Source organism: Leptonychotes weddellii, chromosome 4 (assembly GCF_054177405.1).
Source record: "Leptonychotes weddellii isolate Sample4059 chromosome 4, ASM5417740v2, whole genome shotgun sequence".
In the NCBI taxonomy this organism is placed as follows: Eukaryota; Metazoa; Chordata; class Mammalia; order Carnivora; family Phocidae; genus Leptonychotes; species Leptonychotes weddellii.
Genome location: NC_138372.1, coordinates 76,460,853 through 76,474,457, shown reverse-complemented (window position 1 = coordinate 76,474,457; position 13,605 = coordinate 76,460,853). Strand labels below are relative to the sequence as shown.

General features: G+C 35.8%; 1 protein-coding gene across 5 annotated transcripts in view; it reads right to left on the bottom strand.

Moving 5' to 3' along the window:
• SNX7 (sorting nexin 7) overlaps positions 1–13,605 on the bottom strand; it is a 112,382-nt gene that overhangs the window by 43,566 nt on the left and 55,211 nt on the right. The gene's annotated exons all lie outside the window — the stretch shown is intronic.

The window sequence follows — 13,605 nt, the reverse complement described above, 5'->3', positions numbered from 1 at the left end:
TTGTACCAGAGCTTATACTCAACCGGGGAGAGACAAACAAAAAGCAAGATAAATGAAACAGGAACTATTGATCGAAAAATTAATGCTAAAAAGAAAAATGAAGCAGAAAAGTAAGGGATGTAGGATGATGCAAGTTCATATAAGAGGACAGGGGCAAGCCTAAATGAGGAAGCGTCATTTGATTAAACATCTGGAGTCAATGTGAGAGTGAACCATGAGACTCTCAGGAGAAAAATCATTCCTGGCAGAGGAAACCACAGGGCAACAGCCTGGAAGTGGAAGCTTGCCTGGATGGCCCGAGAAGAACGTGGAGACTGGCATGGCCATGGCACAGAGTGGAGTGAACAACAAAGGGAAGGTTCTAGGAGATGAAGTCACAGAAGGAACGGGTGACCATATCCTACTGAGCCATGTCGTTTGTGGTAAAATTCATGGATTTTATGGGGTGAGATCCTAGGCCGGGAAACTTCGAGCAGAAATGACACCATCTCTCTCATATTTTCAAAGGGGCATCATACTTTACCACTGTGGTGTGACTGAAAGTATCTGAAAGAGGCGATTACTTAAGAAGATCCCCATTTCAGAGGCGTTAAAATGTGAAAATGTCTTAGAATCAAAATACGTTATTTTGCTTCAAATGCTCATGTGAATTATTACTCTTATTATTATTTTCATCATCATCATTATTATTTTTGCTATGGAATTTCACTTTTCTATCCTTATTTCATCACAGCTTTATTTGCTTTTATTTCCTAAGAATAGACATTTGGTATTATATAAATTTTCCATTGCCAATGGGAGATCTATTTTAATAGTAAGGTTGACTTCCATGTTTTTTGCAGGGGAAAGGAGATATTTTTTTACTTGTTTTGTGTGTTAACTATCTCAGTGAGGCCACTTATTACTTTTTGAGTATGTATACTCTTTGGGCTGATTACTTTGTTAAATCTTAGAGAATCCGTCTAAAGAGTTGTTAATGGTATATTAGTGGGATATCTGATGGTGGGCTGTGGATACTAGGGGATAAGCTAAGAGTGAAATTGCTGAAAGTCCAAATATTTCAAACAGGATCTGGGTGTGCTGGAAAAAGTTCAGGGGTGGGTTAGAGAACTTCACTCCTCTGGGTTGTTGGATGAAATTGTGCCATTTTCATAGCCAGATGGAAATTATTAGCAAAATGTCTCTCTTGCATAGAATCAGGAGGTACATACACCAACTGTAAACTCACTATTATTCTCCTCTGCTTAGCTTGCGCAGTCTAAAATTGCTATGCACTGCAGTGGGATTACTGGCAGACTGCTCTATTAAAACTGGCTTTAGGAAACACAGTATCTAAGTCATATATATTTTATCTTTCTCCCCTTCCTGACAGTTTAGCATGATGTCCCAGCCATAAGGGGTTTATAAGAGTTTTCCCTTGATCAATCTGCAACTCCCTCTCATAAAAGCCCTTGGAAGTGGTGGTTTGGCTGGTTGGTGCTCCTGCTCTGGCTGGGAGCTACTAGAGAAGTCCTGTCCTGTTCTCTGACCTCACTCTCACCTACAGAAAAGAAGGTTTGTAGCCTTACCAGCACAGCATTGGGATTAAGAAGACTGATAACAAGTTAGACTGACTTCAGTTTAAGTCCCACTTCTGTCTTTATAGACTATGTGGCATTGGGTAAGACTAGCTGTTGAAGCCCCAGTTTCTTCAGCTGTAAAATGGATATAAAAATAGCAATGCCTACCACATAGGGGTTTTAAATGCATGAAATAATGAACACTAACTGTCTTTCACAGTGCCTGACAATTGCCTACTAAATGTTAGGTATTACCATCACCACCATCATCATCACCATCATTATCAGCTGGTGAAACTGAAGTTGATTCCTTCTCCTTTTCCAGTATTTTGAGCTCTAGAAGTATCGCATTCCTCCGCCAGGGTCTTGGTCTTAAGTCCATTCCTAGTGCTATTGCTTAATCTGTTCTCACCAGGGTGGAAGATGATGCATATGCTTTAAATATATATGATCAAGTCTTGTCATTTTTTGCAGCTACACAGGAGTAATTTTTCTTTCTTTGATGATTTCATCATTATATCAGTCGGAAAAGGAGAAAAGAGACGTTAGGTATTTCCCCACACTGAATCATCTTCCCATAATTTCAATTCTAGGAAACTCTAATTGATAATAAGCACAAAGCACCCAGTTCAAATGAAGAATGAGCTGGACCTTATCTTTCCTAATAATTTACAAAAGCATAGTATGTCCTTTCCCTTAGTTGACTTCAATTTTAGCAAGTTCTTTGGTATAAGGAACTGTGCATTTGGATGGTGCCATCGGGCTTAGGACATATACACTCAACAACAGTTAAAAGAAGTGGGAGAGTAAGATGTGCCAGAACCTGGAGGCCAAGGAAGGTTTCAATAACTCTAAAAGTAGGAAATTCAATTCATATTCTCGACGACAAAATAGCACAGAAAAGACTGAATTAAAAAAGGATTAAGGCTTGAATAATTGTTTTCACAAATCCTGGAAGCAATTTGGCCCTCCGTTAGTGGAAAAACAGAAGAAGCAAGCAACCCTTTTTGCCAGGAAAATGTTGTAATACCAGAATAAGTAATACAAGATTGTAAGATAGTGAAAAAAAAAGGGGGGGAAGATTTATATTTAACAGCAAGGCTAATGGGTAATTTCTAGCTTCAGTTATATTCAGCTAAAAATTAGCCACACAATCAAATGAAAACCATTAATACTAAGAACTCAGGCAAACAAAACAAAGCCTTTGTCCAGTAGTGACTCCCTACTATGGTACCAGTAATACCAACGAGAATAATAACCATTTATTGCATTTCTGCCGAGGGCCATTGCATTAAGCTATATACTTAACATATTTCATTTAATCTGCATAATAATGTTGCAAATTTGGTATTATTATCTTCCTTTTACAAGTTAGGAAACGGGTAGAAAAAAAATGAAAGAGATCACAGAGCTTTTGTGACATTATAGAGATTCAAACCACGGCCTGCCTAAGTCAAAGCCCATGTTTTTTCCACACTGACTGAACAGCATCAAGCTAGCTTGCCTGTGGATTTCAAGGCTGAACTGATGCAGCTTTAACTCAAGGAGTTTGTAATCTATTAGAATATATGTAAACAAAAATGAAATAAAAACTGAAGACTATATAATATGAAGCAGAATGTGATATATACCACAATGGAGGAAAAAATTAAAGTGATATAGGAGGACACAGAATGGAGGATTATTTCTGACTGGAGCAGGGGACATTTTGACTGTCAATTCAGTAGGCAGGGACTGGGGAAGAAACACCTGGATGAAGGTAAGGCATAAACAAAACGGCATGCTACAGACTGTGATAACAGAATGGATAAGAAGTAGGTTTGGAGTCTGGAGGTAGGCAAGTGGAAACAAGAAATGCTGCTGGATAGGTTGATTAAATATTCACTGCTTGAGGGTATAAATGATACTGAGCATGAAATGGATTCTTCAGGAAATGGTAAATCACTAAACGTTTTTGACCAGGACAGAGCTGTATTTCCTAAGTCAGAGACATGCAGGGATGGTTAAAGAGAAAGGAAGGAGCAGAGGGAAAAAAGGAAACCAGTTAATGTTCACTGAAGAACGTTATGAAGAAACAATGATAAGTAGGATCTGCTTCATCCCCATTCACTCACTCATCCAGCAGCATTCACTCAGCATCCATCTAGTCCGTGTTAGGAACTAAGATAAAGGACATCCAAGACTGTGGTGCGGGAAGACCCAGAACTCACCTCCTCCCATGAACACACCAAATCTATACCTATATACAGAGCAATTTCTCCTGAAGATCTGAGGGCTGATTGAATAGCCAGACAAAAAATACCACAAAAAAAGGAAATTGCAGGCCAATATCCCTGATGAATATAGATGTAAAAATCCTCAATAAAATAGTAGTAAAACAAATTCAAAAGTACATTAAAAGGATCAGATACCATGATAAAATGGGATTTATTCCAGGGATGCAAGAATGGTTCAACATCTGCAAATCAATCAGTGTGATACACCACATTAAAGAGACAAAGGATGATGATCTCAATAGATGCTGAAAAAGCATTTGACAAAATTTGGCATCCATTTATGATAAAAACTCTCAACAAAGTAGATATAGAAGGAATGTACCTCATCATAATGACAATGTCATATATGACAAACCCACAGCTAACATCACACTCAATGGTGAACTGAAAGCTTTCACCTTAAGATAAGGAGTAAGACAAAGCTGCCCACTGTACCATTTTTATTCAAAATAGTACTGGAAGTCCTAGCCAAAGTAATTAGGCAAGAAAAAGTAATAAAAAGTATTCAAATTGGACAGAAGTAAAACTGTCACTATTTGCAGATGACATGATACAATATATAGAAAACTCTAAAGACTCCACCAAAAACCTATTAGAACTAATAAATAAATTCAGTAAAGTGTCAGGGTACAAAATAATATGCAGAAATCAATTGTGTTTCGATACGCTGACAACAAACTACCAGGGAAATTAAGAAAACAATCCCATTTACAACTGCATCAAAAAGAACAAAATACCTAGGAATAAATTTAACTAAGGAGGTGAAAGACCTGGACACTGAAAACTGTTAGACACTGATGAAAGAAATTAAAGACAACACAAATAAATGTAGGGTTATTCCATACTCATGGACTGGAAGAATTAATATTATTAAAATGTCCATACTACCCTATTCAATCTACAGAGTCCACAAAATCCCCATCAAAATACCAATGGCATTTTTCAAAGAACTAGAAAAAATAATCCTAAAATTTGTATGGAACCACAGAAGTCCCCAAATAGTCAAAGCAATCTTGAAGGAAAACAAACGAACAAAAACAAAAAACAAACAAAAACAAAGCTGGAGGTGTCATGCTCCCTGATTTCAAACTATACTACAAAGCTATAGCAATCAAAACAGTATGGTACTGGCACAAAAAGAGACATAGATCAATGGAATAGAATAGAGAGCCCAGAAATAAACCTACACATTAGATGGCCAATTAATATACAACAAAGGAGGAAAGAATATACAGTGGGGAAAAGGCAGTCTCTTCAATAAACAGTACTGAGGAAACTGGACAGCCACATGCAAAAGAATGACACTGGACCAGTATCTTACAACACATACAAAAATAAATCAATAAACAGTATTTAGGAAACTGGACAGCCACATGCAAAGGAAGGACACTGGACCAGTATCTTATACCACATACAAAAATAAAATCAAGATAGACTAAAGACTCAAATGTAAACTTGAAACTATAAAACTCCTAGAATAAAATAATAGGCAGTAAACTCTTGAACATTGGTCTTAATAATATTTTTTTGGACCAGTTTCCTCAGGCAAGAGCAACAAAAGCTAAAACAAGCACATGGGACTATATCAAATTAAAAGCTTTTGCACAGTGAAGGAAACTATCAACAAAACAAAAAGACAACCTACTGAATGGGAGAAGATATATGCAAATCATATAACTAACAAGGGGTTAATATCCAAAGTGTATAAAGAACATACACAATTTAATATAAAAAAAAAACAAACAACCTGATTAAAAAATGGACAGAGGACTTGGATAGATATTTTCCCAAAGAAGACATACAGAGGGCAACAGGCACATGAGAAGATGCTCAACATTAGTAGTCACCAGGGAAATTCAAATCAAAACAATGAGGTACGACCTCATACCTGTCAGAATAGCTATTACCAAAAGAGATAAGAAAGAACAAGTGTTGGCCAGGATATGGAAGAAAGGGAACCCTTGAACACTGTTGGTGGGAATGTAAATTAGTGCAGACACTATGGAAACGAACATGGAAATTCCTCAAAAAATTAAGAATAGAACTCCTTTATAATCCAGCAACTCCACCTCTGGGTATTTATCTGAAGAAAATGAAAACACCAATTCAAAGAGATATATGCACCCCTATGTTCACTGCAACATTATTTACAGTAGCCAAGATATGGGTGCAACCCAAGTGTCCATACATAGATGAATGGATAAAGAAGATGTGGTGTATATATACAAAGGAATATTACTCAGCCACAAAAAAGAATGAAATCATGACATCTGTGACAACACAGATGGACCTAGAAAGTATTATGCTAAGTGAGATAAACCAGAGAATGACAAATAGTGATGATTTCACTTATATGTGGAATCTAAAAAACAAAACAGAAACAGATTCATAGATACAGGAAACAAACTGTTGATTGCCATAGGGGGAGGGGTGGAAGGGTTGAGGGTTGGATGAAATAGGTGAAGATGATTAGAAGGTACAAACTTGCAGCTATAAAATAAATAAATCATTGGGATGCAATGTATAGCACAGGGGAACACTGTCAATAATATTGTAATAACTTTGTGTGGTGACAGATATAAGCAACTAGATTTATCATGGGGATTACTTTGTAGTGTATATTGAATCACTATGATGTACACCTGAAATAAAAAGGATATTGTATGTCGATTGCACTTCATTAAAAAAAAAAAAAGGAAGAAAGAACTAAGATGAAGAGTGAAGAAACTGAAGGACTCATGCCCAAGGGGAGAGATTAAACAATCAAGCAGATAAAGAAGTGTGAAAGACATTTCATGTAAAGCAAATAGCAGTATACAGTCTTAGAAGCATGTTTACCTGGGAGTATCTGAAAAATTACAGGTGGTTCGTTAAAGTCGGTACCTAGAGTGTGAGTAGAGGAATTGCAAAAGATGAGGAAAGAGAGGCAGGCAGCTGCCAGGTCCTGAAGGGGTTTCCTTTAATAGAAGACAAGTAAAATCACTGAAGGAGTCTGAGGAAAGGAAAGGACCCGGGGACGGTAGTAACTATCAGATTCCTGATGCAGGGGCACTGAGAAGAGAAAACTGAAATGCTGGGAGACAGAATCCGCAGGGTTTGTCAACTGACAATACGTGGGCATTGGGAGAAAAGTCTGTTTTGCCGTGAAGATTAATGGGGAGAACAGGTGGGGTAGGGTAAAATAGGAAATGAAGGCCTGAGGGCGACAGGAATAGTCTCACAGGGTGAGGTACACTTGTATGTAAACATTCAAAACCACTCAGTTGTATGTAGGGCATCAAATAATTTTTGGAGGTCAACAGGAGTCGAGATCACACTTAAACTTTGAAACTTCCAAAGTGACTTTGCTGTAGTAATTTGGGTAGTTTGGACAAGCAGGGAGGGGATAGGGATATACCAATTATATGCAAACACAGATGAGCATTTTAAATAACAAAAAATGAGAGCTACATGTTTGTGGAGGAGAAGGAAAACTACAAGGAAAATACCAGAGAAGTGCTCTGCATCTCAGTGCAGCTGATGCACACTCCCTAGCTTTTGGGCAAGACCAGACTTCTCTTTATTACCAAGGTTTTTAGTGTGATATTTTAATGATGCTTAAATTGCCTTAGAATTCTTTTAGAACAGCAAACAGTGATGCGGTTCATTTGAAAACTATTAAAACATTTGTTCCAATAAAATGAATGCCTTGGGGCGCCCGGGTGGCTCAGTCGTTAAGCGTCTGCCTTCGGCTCAGGTCACGATCCCAGGGTCCTGGGATCGAGCCCCGCACCGGGCTCCCTGCTCCGCAGGAAGCCTGCTTCTCCCTCTCCCACTCCCCCTGCTTGTGTTCCCTCTCTCGCTGTGTCTCTCTCTGTCAAATAAATAAATAAATAAAATCTTTAAAAAAAAAAAAATGAATGCCTAATCCTACTCATTAAAATACATAAATATATAAATCTGGTTCTATTTTTTGGCCATATCCTCTTTCAATTCAATCAATTATTTTGTAGCACTATGCTTTCAAGGTTCTCAGAAAACTGTAAAACATCTTTCTGGTTTGAAGTAAGTAATTCAAATGTCATTCACACTGAATATCCTCATTTCCAGAACTTTTCTGTATGTCCAGTGCTCTGCTGCATGTGAGGAGCAAGACATGTACCTGTTACAAGGGAGTGTGACCTGCCTCAGTGACAAGTTCCCGGCCTCCTTAACGACAAGATGTTTTTGCATCTAGATTGACCCAGATTCCACATGTACTGTCCACTGAAGCAGCTCCACTCTGAAGAAGTAACATTTTATCTTTTTTCGTTGCCTTAGGGCATTAATACATTGGTTTGGGCTCCTCCTCTTCTCCTGAATTTTAAAAATTTCATAATCACACACGTGTATAATAGGCTCCTTAATAGTCAAGTTTCCTCATCTGTAATATGAGGAGAAAGAAAGTCCCTACATAATAGGATTCTTTTTAATAACGTGTTGGTAAAAACTCTGGGACTAAGCATTTAGCACACACTAGGGTTAGAGAAGCACTCCCAGACCATGGAAGGATTGGTGTGTCAGAAATGTCCTGAATGAATCTGCCCACTCACTCATTTGTACTGTCTTAGAGAATCCTTATTGAGGACCTGCTTAAAAAAAGGAACGACAGTCATAAGGGAAACAAAGAGACACTTTATCAATAGCTCAGAAAGCTTCCCCCCAAATCCCAATACACCTGAAAGTGTTGGTGGCTGGACTGGACAATACAGCCAGGCCAAAAAGTCTATGTAAGGCCATTCTATCAGGCCCTCCTCCAAATCAGAAAAAGTCCAGACATTACTTCCATTTTAAGGAACTAGGTTGCCATGTCCCCTTAATAAAGTATTTCACTTTAACTAAGGAATATTCGTATCTTGTTAATTATGGAATGATAAAATCCTAAAACAAAAAATGCAAATGGACCTTTTGCTCCCCCGACTCTGAAGGCACTTTAGAGTATACTTCCTAGTAACTAACAATACCTGTTCAGCAACTTCAGAAGATCCACCATATTTCCAAACATTTTCTTAGGCCTTTAGTTTTTCTTATTTATCAGAGATCAGTTTTTAGAAAATATGTTAGTTCAGTCAACAGCGACTTGTTGAACACTAAGGATGTGCCAAAGACCATGCTAGCACTGGTGTAAAATATTTTTCTTCTTTTCTCACTCATTTTTTGGCATACTGATTTCACGGAGACAGATCTTTACATAACGTCAGGAAATTATCTCAATTCTTCACAATTCACAATGAAATTCACAATTTCATGATGAGACCAATATGGAATACCTTAATCTATGTCTCTCAAGTTGGGATTCCTATATCCACATTAATACTCCAGGGATGGCCTAGAGAATTGCTAAAGCCATGAAAAAACGTGGCATACTCTTTTATGATATTTTATGTGGATATTTTATGGAGATCATATACAAATATTTTTAAATGAACACAAACACAAATGTTTTATGGAGTAGCAATGAAACTTTAAAATAGAAGAGCTTAAACAAATGTGGAGCTTATGTTGGCAATTAATGGGTCTCTCTCAGACGACTTGGGTATATGTTCCAACTTTTCTATATCGAAGAAAGTAAACTCTTTTGGTAAAAATGTTTGAATTACACACTACATTAAAATATGTGTTAGAAGCAAATCTGCTTGACTGCTGAACTATATATTTAATAAATAATTAATGTACTCTGGCATGATAATTCTAGAGGAGTTAATTGCCATGATTACCAACAATTTTGTCAAAATATCATTTATAAAAATTACAGATTGAGAAAGCAGCTTCCTCACAGTCTATTTCTCCAGGAATAGCTGCCAGGATGATGGAAGAAAATACCAGTCAAACTTTTTTCAATCACTGTGATCTATCACTGCTAAAGAGCAGTCTAGGGGGATTTCACTGACCTCTCGAAGAATCACCCTAGCTGACTATTCAATCATCCATCTTTCATCGCTTATGTCTTACATTATAATCTAGAACAGTGGCAAGTAAACATCCCTTTTCTTCACCCTGTCACTGTTCTCCATTTGCAAGTACAGTAGTAAAGATATTCAGACAGCACAATTAAAACTTAAGAGTCTCTCCAGTATCATGACTTAAGCCCCTAACCTAACATTGAAACAGCTCTTGAGGGTCTGCTCCAAAAGCGTTATTGGAAGAATTTTTTCTTCATTAACAAGTAATGGCAATCTCACAAAACTCAGTCCAACATGGAACTATTTATGAAGTTAGCAAGACCTTGATATAAAAACTGATATTCTTGGCATTAGCAATAGTAATGACAAGTCATTCTTTTTCTTTCCCCAGTTTTATTGAGATATAACTGACAAATGAAGTTGTGTATGTTTGAAGTGTACAAGATAATGATGAATCACTCTTATTTAGAAATATAGATATAAAAGTCCTAAAACACTGAGCAAGCCAAATCCACCAACAGTCAAGTTGAATTTGCCCAGGGTTCCAATGATGGTTAAAATGAGAAAATCTCTTAGTGTAAATCACCACATTAAGTGTATTAAGTGTATAATGGAGAAAAATCATAGACTTATATGAGTGGATGCAGACAACTATTTAATACAATTCACAATCCACTTATGAACCAACTTCCTATCACAGAGAATAAGAACTATCTGAACCTGATTAAAAATATGAGGGGGGGAGGGGATATAGCAAACATCATTACTAAAGAAAAAAACTTTAAAAGCATTTATGGTAGAATCAGGAATAATACAAGAATGTCCCATCACTAATAACATTAAAATGCATTTTTTAGCCAGCTCAGTAAGAAATGAAAAAAAAAAAAAGAAATATAAAGTATAATGGTTGAATAAATATCATATACCAAGTAAATAAACAAAACTATCAATATGCACCCATGACAGGATTTTCTACATAGTAAATCCCAAAGAGTCTACATATTATTAAAATTAAAACTAATTTAAAAGATTGCTGGATATAAGATAATACGCTCAAGTGAATTACATTTCTATACTCAAACTGGAAACAAAGTTGTAAAATAAAATTTTTTAGATTTATAATTTAAGATAAATACAAACAAAAAAATAAGGTTCTTAGAAATAAATTTATCACAAAATGTATAAGAACTTTTTGGAAAAGACATTTTTGAACTTTACTGAGAGATATCCAAGAAGACTTAAATAAATGGTGAGTATCTGACGAATCATTCTATTTTACATCTTCTAGCTAGTGCTCTTTCCTTTAATTTCAGCTTAAATATGTTTCTCAGATAATCCTTTCCAGAAGAGCATTTATGTACAAAGTAGGTTCTTTTGCTGTTTCTATTTCAGTCCACTGTTCATTTCCTTAACATTGATTAGAAATAGCTATTATTTTTATTTCCCATGTTGAAATATAAGTTGTACCATGAGGACCATGTGTCTATCTTTTGACCAGTTTACATCCCCAGTGCTTACACCATGTGGGAATTTGATAATTGTTTGTAGAATGGATAAATGATTTTAGAAAAGTGAAATATTAGTAATGAATGTAGGCTTGTTTCCCTACTGCCTTTCCAATGATTATTTCTTTACACTTTTAAATACCACATGAAATTAAAATGAGCCTGTACCTAACCCTACAGTAATATTATCACCAAATTTTTTAACAAAACAATACAATTTGAGAATAATAGCTATTCTTTCTTAAAAATATCTTCATTGTTTTCTTTTTAAAATGGCTTCTCTATTATTTCCTTTTTTGGAAAAAAAAATCAACCATTCAATCTATTTATTCAAATGCTAAAAATTTCTCTTCCTCATCAGAAAAGCTGGGAAATTATCATTTCGAAAAGTTCTTGAAAATAATATACCTAAATAAAAAGATTTAGATTGCCACTCCATCAGAAGACAATAGAAAATTCAAAAATCCAATTCTAATCTGACAGCTACGTCTTCTTAACAAGTATTAATTAAATTGCAGGGGAGAGATAAGAGGGCTCTTAACAATAAAATTATATTATTTTCTGATTCGTGAGAGAGGTAAGATGTGTCTGGAGAAATCAGATGCCTTATTATACAATGCTGCTCAAGCATACATATGATTACTAAGTAGTACCTTTTTTATATACTTTACAATACACATATTTCTTAAAAAGTAGAAACCTTTCTCCCTGAAACCCACTGGCAATTTTGTTATCCAAATGTAACATGTTCAGGAAAACACAATGCATTTTTTAAAAATGTCAATTTGAGTCATAAACACCCACAAATGTAGTTGACACATCACCTTTCAAGTCAACATCTCCAGCACCACTAACATCCCTCAAATAAAGAATATGATTTCCTGTAACATTGGAGGCAACAAAGCCAATTATTTAAAGGGTTCTATTTTTAAAAAAATGTAGTGGTTTCCTTCGAACCTTCTGCACAACAGAGGCATAGTAGATACATATTGGACTAAAGAGGATTCATTGCTTTCTAGGTGTTTCCATGAGTCTTGTTCATATAAACCTTCTAAAAAGGTATGATGTGTCTCCTTAAAAATTAAAAAGAAAGTCAAGGTCTTTGACTCTTTAGATGTAATAATTTCCTGTGTTTGTTTCTGAAAAGCATAATCTAAGCTTAGAAAAGCAATATGGTATATTATCATTAGGTTTTACTGAGGTTAAAAGTTATTTCAAAGCAAAATCTAAACATGTCTTTTACAGGCCTTTATAGGCTCTACAATTTTCTGCCAAGAGAGACTTTTATTTTATTCACTGTTTAACCAAACAATATCTCACTTGTAAGCAAGCATTATTTTTCCCATTTTACCAACCAGAAAAAAAGTAAGGCTTTTGAGGTCTCAGTGACTTTTTTTGTAACTTCTTCCTAGAACCTGGGTTCTCTAACTTGTGATCCAACCCCCAACATACTACTCAACTCCAAAATGGGCCAGGGAACTTCAGAGCATGAAAAAACAGCTCACAGAGCCACACACAGGAACATCCATTAATATGTAACGCTTTTTTTTTAATTGATATATAACATTATATTAGTTTCAGGTGTACAACATAATGATTCAATATTTGTACATAGAGCAAAGTGATCACACCACAATAATAAGTTTGGCTAACATCCATCAGCATTCATAGTTACACATTTTTTTTCTTGTGATGAGAACTTTTTTTTTTTTTAATTTATTTATTTTTTATTTTTATTTTTTATTAACATATAATATATTATTAGTTTCAGAGGTACAGGTCTGTGATTCATCAGTCTTAAATAATACCCAGTGCTCATTACATCACATGCTCTCCTTAATGTCCATCACCCAGCCACTCCATACCCCCCACCCACCCCAGCAATACTGTTTGTTTCCTATGATTAAGAGTCTCTTATGGTTTGTCTCCCTCTCTGGTTTCATCTTGTTTTATTTTTCCTCTCTTCTCTTATCATCTTCTGTTTTGTTTCTTAAATACCACATATCAGTGAGATCATATGATAATTGTCTGTGATTGACTTATTTCACTTAGCATAATACCCTCTTGCTCCATCCACATTGCTGTAAATGGCAAGATTTCATTCTTTTTTATGACTAATATTCCACTATATCTATCTATCTATCTATCTATCTATCTATCTATCTATCTATCTCACGTCTTTTTTTTTTATTCTTATGTTAATCCCCATACATTACATCATTAGTTTTAGATAAAGTGTTCCATGATTCATTGTTTGTGCGTAACACCCAGTGCTCCATGCAGAATGTGCCCTCCTCAATACCCACCACCAGGCTAACCCATCCTCCCACCCCCCTCCCCTCTA